The sequence below is a fragment of the Monodelphis domestica genome, chromosome 5 (genome assembly GCF_027887165.1).
Source record: "Monodelphis domestica isolate mMonDom1 chromosome 5, mMonDom1.pri, whole genome shotgun sequence".
NCBI lineage: Eukaryota > Metazoa > Chordata > Mammalia > Didelphimorphia > Didelphidae > Monodelphis > Monodelphis domestica.
The window spans coordinates 251,975,999-251,989,564 of NC_077231.1; the positions used below are offsets into that span (position 1 = coordinate 251,975,999).

Here is a 13,566-nt window from a genome sequence, read left to right on the forward strand (position 1 = left end):
GTAAGGAAATGATCCACATACACATTTACCCAGATTATTACTAACCTAGGGAAAAGATAGTGCCTGTATCAACATTATGCTGTATGCCTTTAAATGAAAAGGAAAAATGCAAACTATACAAAGTCAAATCACTCTGTGGGATGTGAGAATAATCAAGTTACTATGGTGTTCTTGTATTAACAGTCTGAGTCAAGAGAAGACAAAATAAACTCCCTGCAAATCTATTTATTCAATTCAATTCAATTCATTTCAATTCAACAAACATTTAGCTACTCTGCTGAAAAGAAGTTGCTTTTCAGAGACTTTTGATCCAAATGAACTACATTGTTCACAGTAGATCTGGAATGTTTCCACCACAAGGAAATATTCTACAGATATTTCTGTTTTTCAAGAGCTTAAAATTCATTTTTTTGGACTACAATGGGTATGTTTGCTTGGGAAAGTTTCCCAAGTGTAAAGAATTTGGGGGACATTTAACTTCTGGCTTTTTCTACACTGACCTATATAGTACACAAAAAATAGACTAATGAATGAAGAAAAATTTAGCATTATGGATAGAGTATGGAACTTGGAGTCAAATAAACCTAGATTCAAATCCCACCTCCAGCACTTCTTTGTTGTATGATCAGGGCAAGTAAGGCCTTTTACTACTCAGTTTCTTCAGCTGTAAAATGGGGATAATAATACCTGTGGTGCCTACCTCACAGGGTTGAGGCTTAACTGCCTACGTAAAGTGCTTCACAGACTTTAAATGGATCCTAGGTGGAGAGCTAGAAGAGACCTCATTGGCCATCAGTCTAACCCCTTCATGAGTCATCTTTCTGAGATACAGAAACATTGTGGATAGTGTCTGAGGCAGGATTTTAACCTGATTCCAGGCACATCACTCTATCCACTCTGCCAAAAAAAAAAATGGATAAGGATGGAGCCTGAACCTGTGATTTTATCAGGATGAGGAACTCTTGGGGAAGGATCCTCACTGTCCCAAAGGAGATCAGCATCTCTCTGCAACTTTCTCTTATATGTTCTTGTTGTTGTTTAGTTGTTTTCAGTAGCATGTGACTATTTGTGACCCCATTTGGGATTTTCTTGACAAAAATACTGGAGTGGTTTATCATTTCCTCCTCCAGCTCATTTTACAGAGGAAACTGGGGCAAACAGGGTGACTTGCCCACAAGCACACAGCTAGTGTCTGAAGCCAGACTTGAAGTTAAGAAGTCTTCTGACCTTTGAGCATTAGGGACTCTAATAATGCATGTTGTTATTGTTATTGTTTAGCAGGGTCTGGCTCTGTGATCCCATTTGGGCTTTTCTTGGCAAAGATACTGCAATGGTTTGCCATTTCCAACTCCAGCTCATTTTACAGATGAGGAAACTGAGGCAGACAGGGTTAAGTGACTTGCCCAGGGTCATATAGCTAATAAGTGACTGAGGCTAAATTTGAATTCAGTTCTTCCTGACTGGACTCAGCATTCTAACCATTTAGCCTCCTACTGCCCAATAGTCTTATATAAATGAAAATTATTATTTGTTTAGATACCCTTAGTTTTGGGGTCCACCTATACAAGTGTGGCATAGATATGGATTGGGAAGGCCCCTGTTGAAATATTGAATGTGATATTCAAGAGCTATATGCGAAGTAGGCAAATTATTTAACTTCTCCAGGGCTCAATTTCCCCATCTACAAAATGGGAGAAGTACTATTAGTACCACCTACCTCCTTGTAGGTGCTGCTCTTGTAGAAGCAGCATTCTTCCATTTCTCCTCCACTTGGTTTTCCCCCTTGGCACCTTCTAAAGCCTGTTTTGCTATTCTACTTCCAGACATTTTCCCATTCCCTACGACTTGAATTTGCTCATTTTCCTGCCACCTATTCTGGCCCCTCTAGCTCCACCCAGCTACAAACTCAATGACTCCTTGACCCAAAACAAACCTAAGGAGTCACATCTGGACCTATAGAAGAAACAATAGATGAATCATCTAAAAGGTGTTTGCTGGAGGATCCATTCTTTTTCTATAGAGACAGAACCTACCTTGCATCTTTGCTGGGTAAATAAAAATGACTAATTCCCCAAAGGTCTGAGAGAGAAGAGGCTAGGATGATTAATCCTCTATTTCCATGCCTATTGCTTTGTTTCAGTCTTTTGAGTACAAATAACAGAGATTTTGTTTTACAGTGGAAAAGTCAATATTAGCTTAACATACACTTAAAGTGAAATGGTCTATTATGGCTCACTGAATTCCAACTAGCCTTCTAAATAAAAGGATGTCAAATCACTCTGGGGGTGAGAAAAGACAAACTACTGTTACCTTGAGAATATTGAATACTGATCTGGATTAAGACAGAATTGAAATGGGGTTGCCTATGTCAACCTAGCTCTTCGTAATTTGCTCTTCTGCTTCCCTAAACCAACACACAATTGGGGGTGATTGACAGCCCTAGCTCAGAAGAGCAAAATATATTTTGTTTTCAGTGTGTGTGTCAGAATGTTAATGAAATCCTACTTTTTATCATGAAGGAAGAACTCAATAATAAGTATAATAGTGGTCTAGCAGAAGTTTGGAAATTGCAGCAATAGCATTTTTTTTTTCAATGAAAGGCCTCCAGTCATCTTTAAGCAGAAAAAAGAAGACCAAATGGACTTTTGTTTACTATTTATTTGTCAGTAAGAAGTGTGGGCTATGCTATGTAGCATCTATTGCTGTTCGGTACACTTTAGATAAGTGTCTAGGTAAAGAAGAACCATTCCCCCAAGTAAGTTTTGTTCTGTTCTGAGTGGTCCTCTTACCTTAGATCAAATAGCTTCCTCTAAATTTGTCTTCATCTTAGAGAAGATGGTGTCTGATCCAGTAATCATTGGCCTTTGAATACATTGTTTCGTTTTGTTTTTAATTCTTACCTTAGCATCTTAGAGCTGATACTAAGCATTAGATCCAGGGCAGAAGAGCTGGAAGGGCTAGGCAATGGGGGTTAATTGACTTGCCCAAGGTCACACTAGTAGGAAGTGCTAAGGACAAATTTGAACCCAGGACCTCCCATCTTCAAGCCTGGCTCTCTATTCACTGAACCACCTAGGTGCTCCTGAATGCAATGTCAAATACACAGATGTGACATTTCACAAAGTTCTCCTTGAAGTGAAAATTATCATATTAGTTTTGTGAGTATATTTACATGTTGGGCTTAATCAGCCAGCCAATACACATATATTAAGAGCCTGCTCTGTGCCAGGCACTGAGTTAAACAAACACTGGGGATATAAAAAAAAAGGCAATAAACAACCCCTGCCCTCTTGGAGCTCACCATCTAATAGGAAAGGCAGGCAAACAAACATGTACAAATATGTTATATTCAGGATAAATAGTGAATAAATAAGAGAGAGAAGATGCTAATATTAAATGTTTAACCTCATTATGGATGCTCTTCTGTGTTTCTCAGTTTTTGTTTCTTTTGGTTGTTTTGGTTTGGTCTTAATATGTAGGAAGGTGTAGGTGGGGTGATAGAGTTTTCTTATCTGCTTGCTGATTTACAAATTAATCAGTCAACAAACCTGCTATGTACTTAGGCACTATACTAAGTGCTGGGGATACACATACAAAGGGTAAAGGAATCCCTACTTGCAATGAACTTATATTCAGATTGGGAGTAGATAGATATAGACATAGACATAGACATAGACATAGACATAGACATAGACATAGACATAGACATAGACATAGACATAGACATAGATATAGATATACTTCAACTGAGTCTTGAAGTAAGAATGGAATTCATTGACCTGCAGATGATGTGGGAGTGTATTCTAGGCATGACCAGTGCAAAGATTTGGAGATGGTAGAGAGAAGATCAGTTTGAGTGGAGTAGAGAATCTAGGGGACGATGTGACACCTAATAAGGCTGGAAAGGCCAGCGGGGACCAAGTTGTAAAGAGATTTAAAAACTAAACAAAGGAGTTTATATTTAATCCTAGGGCTATTCGGGGTCACTGGAATTTGTTAAAACAAGCAAAATACAGTCTAGGCCAAAAGCAAAGGTCACACATCTTAAAACTAAGGGATTTAAGTATAGATTAATTTCTGTTTATGCAGCTACAGGAATATACACTTTTGTGAGAGGGAGTTCTTTGGTCTGTACCTGTGATTTCATCTCTATATTGAACTCCTGGCATGGAATTAGATCTGCAACTCCCTAGAACTCACAGCCTTAGCCCTATGTGGTTAAGTGACTTGCCTGTGGTTGCCTAACTAATATGTGTCTGAGGCAAGATTGGACTCAAAACCTTGATTCTAAAGCCGTTCTTCCATCTCCTGTGTCATTCAATTTCTCATGCAATTGACAGAAATATACACATACAGAAATACTGAGGCAATGAATTATATATTTATATTCATGCAGTTATAAATACATATGCAAAATTTTGTATTCCATGTTGTGTATACATATATGTATCTGTACATATATGTCTATACACACATAGACTTTTAAATAATTTTCAAATTTTGCATAAAATGTGCCCCAAATTACATTTCTGTGGTAGTAGCAGGGATAAATGCTGGCATATGTTAAATTAATAAGGCACACTGGAATCTTCCCTTAATTTAAGAAAGGAACATTCTTTGGGTTCCCATTGTTTTCCTAGGAAATGACTGAGTGACATAAAAAAACAATGCCTCATTAACCACTGATATGAATGGTCATAACAGTGTTTCCTGTGAGATTTGTTGTCTGCAAGAAAGCTTAAAAACAAGTCAAGTGGTACTTTCGTGTGAAAGAAAAAAAACAAGAAGGTCTTTCATTTCAGAGACTGGACCCAATGGGACTCTCAGGTATCCTGCTCAAAGGCCCCTGCACGTATATCCTGGGCTCCTGAAAATCCCTAATTGTCAATGAGAGAATTGATCATACTTCAAAATCAGGAAGTGCCAAGTCCCCCATGCTTAGCGTGTGTGGCACAGCCTCTTCTCCTCTAGTTTAAGCAGATATGAGCTCAACATTAATCATCTGAACCCCAAAGATCAAAAAGAAAAAGGAGACCCGCTTTGGTGGATGTACAGCACATATACTAAACATCCATTAAAATATCCAGAGAAATGTGGAGATCACAGAGGGGTTCTCAACCTCTGATCCAGGTGGGGAGGGATCTATGAACTTGGATAGAAAAAGAAAATACATCTGTAGTTTCACTAAGCTCTCATTAAAATTTAGCATTTCCTTCCATTATGAATGCAGGTAACAATAGGTAGGAGAAGATACACTTCATCAGATGATGAAAGGGGTCCATGACATCAAAAGGGTTAAGAAGGCACGGTCTGGAATAGAGATGTTAAACAGCCAGAAGACTAGTTTTCTAAGGCAACATGAAATTCCCAGTGCCCCTGTTTCTATTTCATTTTGACATTAGTGGTCTAGAAGATGAAGAATCAAGTTTTTCCCTTGAAATTTCTTCCACCTGGATATTTCATCATTATGTATATACAAAGTCATTCTAAAGCATGTTTCCTGGAAGCATTTCCCCCATTTTACTAGTTGGATTTCGTCATTATGCTGATCTTCTGGTTTTGGTAGTAGCAAATAGCATAGCAATTCCTGGTCAAAACGGGAAATATTCTTGCTGCTACTGATGCCTTTACTTTATGAGGTTCACAGAGGTATCCAGATCATTTACCCCATAAGCCTCTGTGATCTCATCTGTTACATGAAGAGGGAGAACAATCACTAAGCTTCTTTCAATTCTTTAATTCTGAAAATCTTCTAAAAAAATATTCCCAATCTTTTTTTTTCTCCTGTTCATTCCAAAAAAACAGAGACATAATACTTTTGCTTTGGAGACCAAAAAAAAAAAAAAAAAAGCAACCTCTCAGACAAAGCAGAATTTAATTCATTTAATTATTTTAATGTTTTATTAATGATAATATTCACCACACTGTAAACAGATTTATCTTCCTATTTTTAATTAAAACTCTTGGGAATATTTCCCTCAAAACAACTGAGACTTTTCCCTGATTAAAATGCCAGGAGACAGGAAAAAAAAAAAACCAAGAAACAAAAATGACCGGGTAGGATGAGGACAATGTTACCATGAAGAAAGGAAGATAGCCTTGGGGACTACTAACCAGTCACCACACCCTCTGATGGATCCAGAAGTCAAGTTCCTTGGCAATTTTTTTTTAGGCAAAATGAAGCTTTACTCCACTCTGTATTGTATGTTTTGTCTCTCTGAGTCAAAAATCTGGCCCTGGGAAGACACTTACACCATTCTGGTGGTAACACATAACCACATCCTGTTAGGTTTGGTAAATCTGTCTTCTTGTATGCAAATCACAACATTTCCAGATGAATGAGAAAGAGGGAAAAAAATCACTCACCACTACACATTATGTGCCTCCATGTACAACAATAATTCTATCATCTAGAAACCACTGGCTTTTTTCCTCCCTCCCTTTTTCTGAGACTGATATTGATTCCAAAAGTGTGAAGTGAGGAAATAGAGTTGAAAAAGAGAAGCTGGAAGTCACCTTTTGTGATAATTCATTTCTGTGCTGTTTTGACAATGAGGATGTCTTCGCTCTCTCTGTAGAGAGGCAGTGATGGTGTGGATTTGGTATCCAAGGACCTAAATTCAAATTCAAACCATTTGCCTGATTTTGGGCAAGCCTGGTCCTCACATTTTAAGAGAAAAATGGACAGAATACCAAGTATTCAGAAGAGGTCTCAAAAAGAAAGTCTTCAAACTCTGTCACATGAGGAACTCTTTTTTTTTTAATTTTTATAATATTTTATTTGATCATTTCCATGCATTATTCATTAAAGACAAAGATCATTTTCTTTTCTTCCCCCCCACCCCCCCATAGCCAACGCGTGATTCCACTGGGTATCACATGTGTTCTTGATTCAAACCCATTGACATGTTGTTAATATTTGCATTAGAGTGTTCGTTTAGAGTCTCTCCTCTGTCATGTCCCCTCAACCGCTGTAGTCAGGCAGTCGCTTTTCCTCGGTGTTTCTACTCCCACAGTTTGTCCTCTGCTTGTGGATAGTGTTTTTTTCTCCTAGATCCCTGCAGATTTTTCAGGGACATTACACCACCACTAATGGAGAAGTCCATTACGTTCAATTATACCACAGTGTATCAGTCTCTGAGTACAATGTTCTCCTGGTTCTGCTCCTCTCGCCACATGAGGAACTCTTGAAGGAACTGGGGACATTAAAATATTTGAAGACTCTCTTATGGAAGAGAGATGAGAGAGTCTGAAGAATTGCTTTGGAGGCTCATAACAGGAGAATCATTGGTTGTGCCACATAGAGTTCTGGTTTGGAGTAAGAGGAGTCTCCATTTCCTCATCTGTTACATGGCCACTGTGAGAAATATGCTTTTTAAATATGAATTATTATTCTATTATTCTCATTTTGTATTTGAAGATGTCGAGACTATTTAGGGTCATAATTATGACAAGAGCTCAGGTCCCATGACCACCAACCCGAAGCCCTTAGCATAAGACCTACCTAGAACCTAGAAAGTCCTTTCCCTATAGCAACTCCTCCCCAATGTTCTCAACTCTTGAGTGGAGGTAGAGAATAGTTCTGAATCTCAATAGCAGCTACTAAACAAGAGAAAAAATATTACCTAAATAGCTTACATGAGCATGGCCACAAAGAAACAAGAGGCATGGAACTGAAGGGAACATCCAAATGGGAGATCGCCAGGGCCATCCAGAGAGCCAAAACTTTAAATATGAATTTAATGAATCACAGAGTCTTAGAAATATTTACTCTAGAAAACTACGTATTTTTGTAATGAGAATTAATTGGAAATGTGGCAGAAGTCACAGGAAGAATTCATTTCCAGACAACATAAACGTTCTTCATCCACAAAGAAAATAATGGATCCAGATTTTGCTATTGTTGCTACTGCTTCTCTTTCTCCTTCTCTTTCTCTCTTTCCTTCTCCTCTTCCTCTTCTTTCTCCTTTTCTCCTCCTCCTCATAAAAAGAAAATTATAAGACATGAAAAGAAAAACAAAAAAAATGGCTGAAAATAATCCCATAGTCCCTTCCTTCAAGGAGGAAGACAACAAGCAAACTCTGTCCATATGTCTTATACACTTTAGGAAAAATGCTGCTGAACCAAAATATGCCTCTATATTTCTTAAATAATAACAACAAATAATATGATGATAATAACTAGCATTTACATAGCACTTTAAGATTTGCAAAATGTTTAACATTAACTTGCAGCAGTTATGAAAACTTGCATTTATTTGTGAATTATAGATTTAAGATTTACAAAGAATGCTTTTCTCACAATCACACTATGAAGTAGGTAGTACAATGATTAATATCCCTATTATATAGATGAGGGTACTGAGGCACAGAGGGGTCCAATGGTTCAACCAATAAGATTACTAAACTGGTGACTTCCTTAAATTTCAATATGAGGATATAATTTGATACTAAGGAACTCAGAGTGAGCTTTTAACTTTTCTGACAAAAATGTTGATTTTAATGTAAAATAAACACTGAAAAGGCCATATACATAGTGCCATAGTCTGTGTCAATTCTGACATAAATGCATCACTATGAATAAAAAGTAGTTAGAAGTCCATTGAGACAAACATCCTAACTTTAGAGAAAAATCTAATATGCTAAAGATTTTCATAATATTTTTCCGAAACTTTACATTCTTTTCACATTTTGTATATTTAACACACATTCATCATATGGAGAATATATATATATTAGTTAAACTGAATTCAGCTTTTAAAAATTCATGATATTTAGTCAAAAAAAAACTAGCTCTCTTGGAGAAAAGGAAGTTCCTGTATGATGCCAAAGAGTATTTTAAATAGATTTTTCCACTTTTAATTTTTTTCCCATGCAAAAACAGCCTTTTTTCCTTACATTTTGATTGGCCAGTTATTTTAGTCAAACAATTTTTTTGAATTCAGTTAAAAATAACAATTAAGCCCATGACAAATTTAACATTTTGCTACACTCTTGAGAAAATAAAGATTTATGGATGCATTTGAAACTTTAAGATAAAGGAGAACTGTATCAGAAGTACCATTGTGGTTTATTTATAATGAAAACCCTTTTAGTATTTTATCTTCTTTTACTAAGGCCAACATATATTTGTTAAATATAATTTTCAACTCTATTCAAAGTACAAAATTCTATCTTTATGAAATATCTCAACATTCAGTCATAGAATGTAATCAAAGAATCTGCCCATCAAGGGCATAGACAAGTTTTGAGAAATGCTTGGAATCTACTGGATGAAACTGAGTGAGTGTTGCTGCATAGGAAGATAATACTTAAATTAAATGTAGAAACTCGGTCATGTTGTATGTGTGGGTCTTCTATAAAATAGCACAAGTTTCTTTGGAATGCAGAATTCCAATATCTGACCAATGAGTGTTGAAAGCAGTCTCTTGGAAGGCCTTTGGAGGAAATAGCTTGGGGAAGGGAGGAGAAGACCTCTCTTTCTTTGCCCTCTCCAGCCACATCCTAGTTAGTAGCATCTCCCAGTAGTGAGTGACTGGTGGCAATGTCTGTATCAGGAGCTAAGAATTCATGATATACTGAAAAAAAGGAGTACTAACTCTTTCAACAAGGATCACACAGAAAATTATGCTACTCCTAAGGGGAGTACTTCAAGGACTTTAGACAAAGGACTTCTAAACAAATGTGAGTTATTCTCTTTACTCCTTAGCCCTAGACTCTTTATGGACTGGTGGAAGAATGTCTCTAGGATTTAGATCTGGCTAATAATTTATACCAACTGATAAATATTGGGAAGAAGGCATAGTGAAGAGAGTTCATAAGCTACATCATTAGAAAACCATTCCCTTAGGGATACCCTTAAAATACTGAGAAAAGCTAAATGGGGGGGGGGGATCATTCCATCCTGCCTATGGAGTAGAGCTTAGGAGAGAAGTTTTCAGAGCCTCTGAGTCACACCTAGGTGACCCAAAGCCAGCCTTGAGTATTTAGTTGTTGTTGGGTTGTTCAATTAGGTCCAACTCTGTGACTCCATATAGTTTTCTCTGCCATGAAAACTCAAATGGGGTCACAGAATGGTTTGTCATTTCCTTCTCCAATGGATGAACACAAATAGAGATTAAGGGACTTACCCAGGGTCACATGGCAGTGAGTGTCCAAAACTGGATTAAAACTCAAGTTTTCCCCACTCCAGGCTCAAAGCTCTATCTACTGAGCCACCTAGCTGCCTCAAGCCAAATATCAGTCTCTCTGTGTGTCCTTGGAGTTGTGTAAATAATACTTATTCGATTGAACCATATGTCTTATATAAACTTTTGGGTTGTGTTTACATAATGCCTTAACTCCCAAGAGGTAATCACAATGGAGGGAAATAAATCCAAGTAACTGATTATTTGACATTTCAAGGCCAAGAAAACAACTGATTTATTGAATGATTTGGTCACTTTTCAACCACTTATGATAGTATCAATTGAATGTGAATTTTTTGTGTTTAAAAATAAAGATGTCTATGTGCATTCTTCAGGAAAATGGCATCATGAGCTTTTTCTACTTTTATATCTTATGATTCATTTTTTTAAATCATTTTACAAAAGGCTATATTTAGCTGGAGTCATTTGGGACATTCTTTTAGGGAGGCTATTCCACTGGGTCTTCAACTCCCCTGATAAGAGTGGAATGAAGAAAAGGAAATTCAATGCACAAAATTTCACTGGGTTGATGAGAACTGGGAAAAACAAGACTGAAGTTAGTTCATCCTTGAAAGGAACACTGCTAATTCCCTGGTCTTCCCCTTGTTTGTTTCACATAAAGTATGCACCCTTCGTCTTTTTGAGAAATATGATTTAATCAAGAATAAGATTCTATTGTTGAAAAGCCAGTCCTATTGCTCATTAACTTATCTTTTCACAGAAAAAAATAGTATAAAGTTTCCATTTCTGTAACCTAAACAACAAACATGTTAATAGCTATCAATTACCAACCAGTTCTATGTCTTAGAACCAATGAGAAGGCAAGTCTGAGGGTTCCACATCTGTTTTGGGTGAAAGGCTGTTCCTGTCTGTGGTCTTTAAAATTTAAAGAACTTCTGTTATTATACAATTGGGAATCCTCAGGGACTAAAATGTTAATGAAATCCATAGCATGTGCAGATTTTATGATAGCAGTTTCAAGACATCTCCTCACAAGGGATTGTTGATTTCTGCCCTGGCAGTAATAATCATACCTTTTACAGAGTGAATTAATGTTCACATTTAGTACCAATAGTTACATTTATGCAATGTGTAATGTTACACATGAAATTCTTGGTTTCGAATACCCTTCATATCTTGATTTGAACGCTCTGGTAAAAAAAAAAAAGTACATTCCTTCCCCAAACTGGAAGATGTCTGCATTATCTTATATTTTTAATAAATTATTTTCAGACTCATTGTTTTAAAAATCTGTGAATATCTTCATCTTCAGAGCCTTCCCTGGTAGAAACTTAAATAAACATGTCAAACAAATAAATAAATAATTTCAATGATCAAACTTCTATTTTCTCCCTTTCACTTTCACTCATCCACCAAAAAGCAAGCAGAAAAGGAAGGAAGGAAGGAAGGAAGGAAGGAAGGAAGGAAGGAAGGAAGGAAGGAAGGAAGGAAGGAAAAATAGTAAAAACAAATTATTACCTTAGCCCCATCCAAAAATACATTTTTTATTCTTCATGTTAATCCATCACCATACTGCCATGAATCAGTCTCTTGGAATCATAGCTGATTATTTTGTTGATTGGAGTTCATAAGTCTTTCAAAAGTTATTTTTACAATGTTGGTATTTCTCCTAGTTCTGTTCACTTCCCTCAGCATCCCAACAGATGCTAACCAACCTTTTTGTCCCCCTCTTCAAGAGACAAAAGAGAGAAATATATATAGCAAAGTCCTGAAAGCTCTGGATACATATATGTGGTCCTCAAATATTTCATGTCCTAAAACTAAAAATCCTTCCTTAGAGCATTAGGAAGGCTCATAAGAGACATTTGGATAAAATGAGAGAGTGCTACATGATCCATGACAAAATTGAATGCATTTGTGAGTTCTCTCTTGTCCTCTGTTTATATATACTTCTCTCCTTCACCTTCTAACCTATCACCACTTCTCATTAAAAATCATTGGATCCATGAACAAAAAAGGTGGGGGAAGGGAGTTGGAATGAGTGGAGAAGAATGGATTGAGTAGCAATGCCTTATAAATAACTTCCAATAGCATCTTTTAATTAAAATACTTCATATGCTTTTACAGTTCTAGTTATGTAGGACAGATCATTCATTCTAGACTGAAGGCAGTTGAACTAATTCAGTATTATTGTGTTTTTCTAATACATTTCTCAATTTCTTTTTTCCCTGTAGAAAAAATTGTCATAGAATACTCCTCTCATTGACCCCATTTAAGAGTAAAAACACACAAACAAAAAAAAAACATAGTTAGTGGAAGAGAATTCCTTCTTTCAGTTCTCTTTCATTTAACTTCTCAATACATTATGGGAACCTATCATTTTAATAAGCCTTTTAGTAAGTCTTAATTCCTACTGTCTGAGAGTTTCTCACAGACCTTCTAACTCACAAGACTCTTTAGAAATACCTATATTTTATCATTTCGTATTATGGGCTTCGAGATGTCGAAAATTATATTTTTAATTCGGATTAATTAAGACACACTTGGTATTTCTATTGAATCACATAAGACTACAATTTTATTTTGTGAACAGATTGCTCCCTGCTCCCTCTGCCATATCAAGCTTTACCCCTCAAGTTTTACCTTCCTCTCTGTACTGAACCTTTCTTCATGCTTTTCTTCCAGTTAGTTTGTTAGGAATCATATCAGTCCAGGGTGAGATAATATGAAACCCTAATTTTTTTTTTTAATCCTCTTTTCATTTTTCAATTTTAGAATTAGAGCTTGGCTTCAAATTTGTCTGTGCTGCTGATGACCTTTGTGACTTTGTGAGAGTCACTAATTTATAAAATGAGCTTCAGGTCTTTTCCAGCTCTAGAACTTAGACCCTTTCATCCTATAATCTGAACCATAGACTTACCATTAAGAAATTAGGATTATTCATTTCCTTCAAAGTTAAACTCAAGGACCACATTGAGGTTTTCCTGACTCCCAAGCCCCATCCATAGTGTTTTCCTACATTAAAAGGGAAGTTCCCTTAAAAATTGTTAATGCATGTAGTTGGGGGAGAAATAAAATATTATATTAAAAAAAGAGCTTTTTCAGGGCTTTTTCCATTTATTCATGTCTCTGTGTCCTCAGTGCCCAGCAGCCCAGTGCTTGGCCCTTACTATAGCAGGAGCTTAAGAGATGTTTATTGGTCAGTACATTGATTAGCTATGCTTACCTAAAAACAGCAGCAATCATCTATTCTTTTTTTTTTCTTCCTTAAAGACATCAGCTTAAATCCTCAGGTTGGGTCATTTTGTAGATCATACTAGCAAACAAAACACTGTAAAAAGCCTTATTTCAGATCCAGATGTGTGGAAGGTCGTGTAGATTGGCTTTTCTCTTCTGTAATTTTTGGTATATTGGCACT

At 36.5% G+C, this 13,566-nt stretch overlaps 1 protein-coding gene across 8 annotated transcripts in view; it reads left to right on the forward strand.

Annotated features, from left to right (window-relative positions):
* Positions 1-13,566, forward strand: part of NRP1 (neuropilin 1) — a 183,511-nt gene that overhangs the window by 99,002 nt on the left and 70,943 nt on the right. The window lies entirely within an intron of this gene.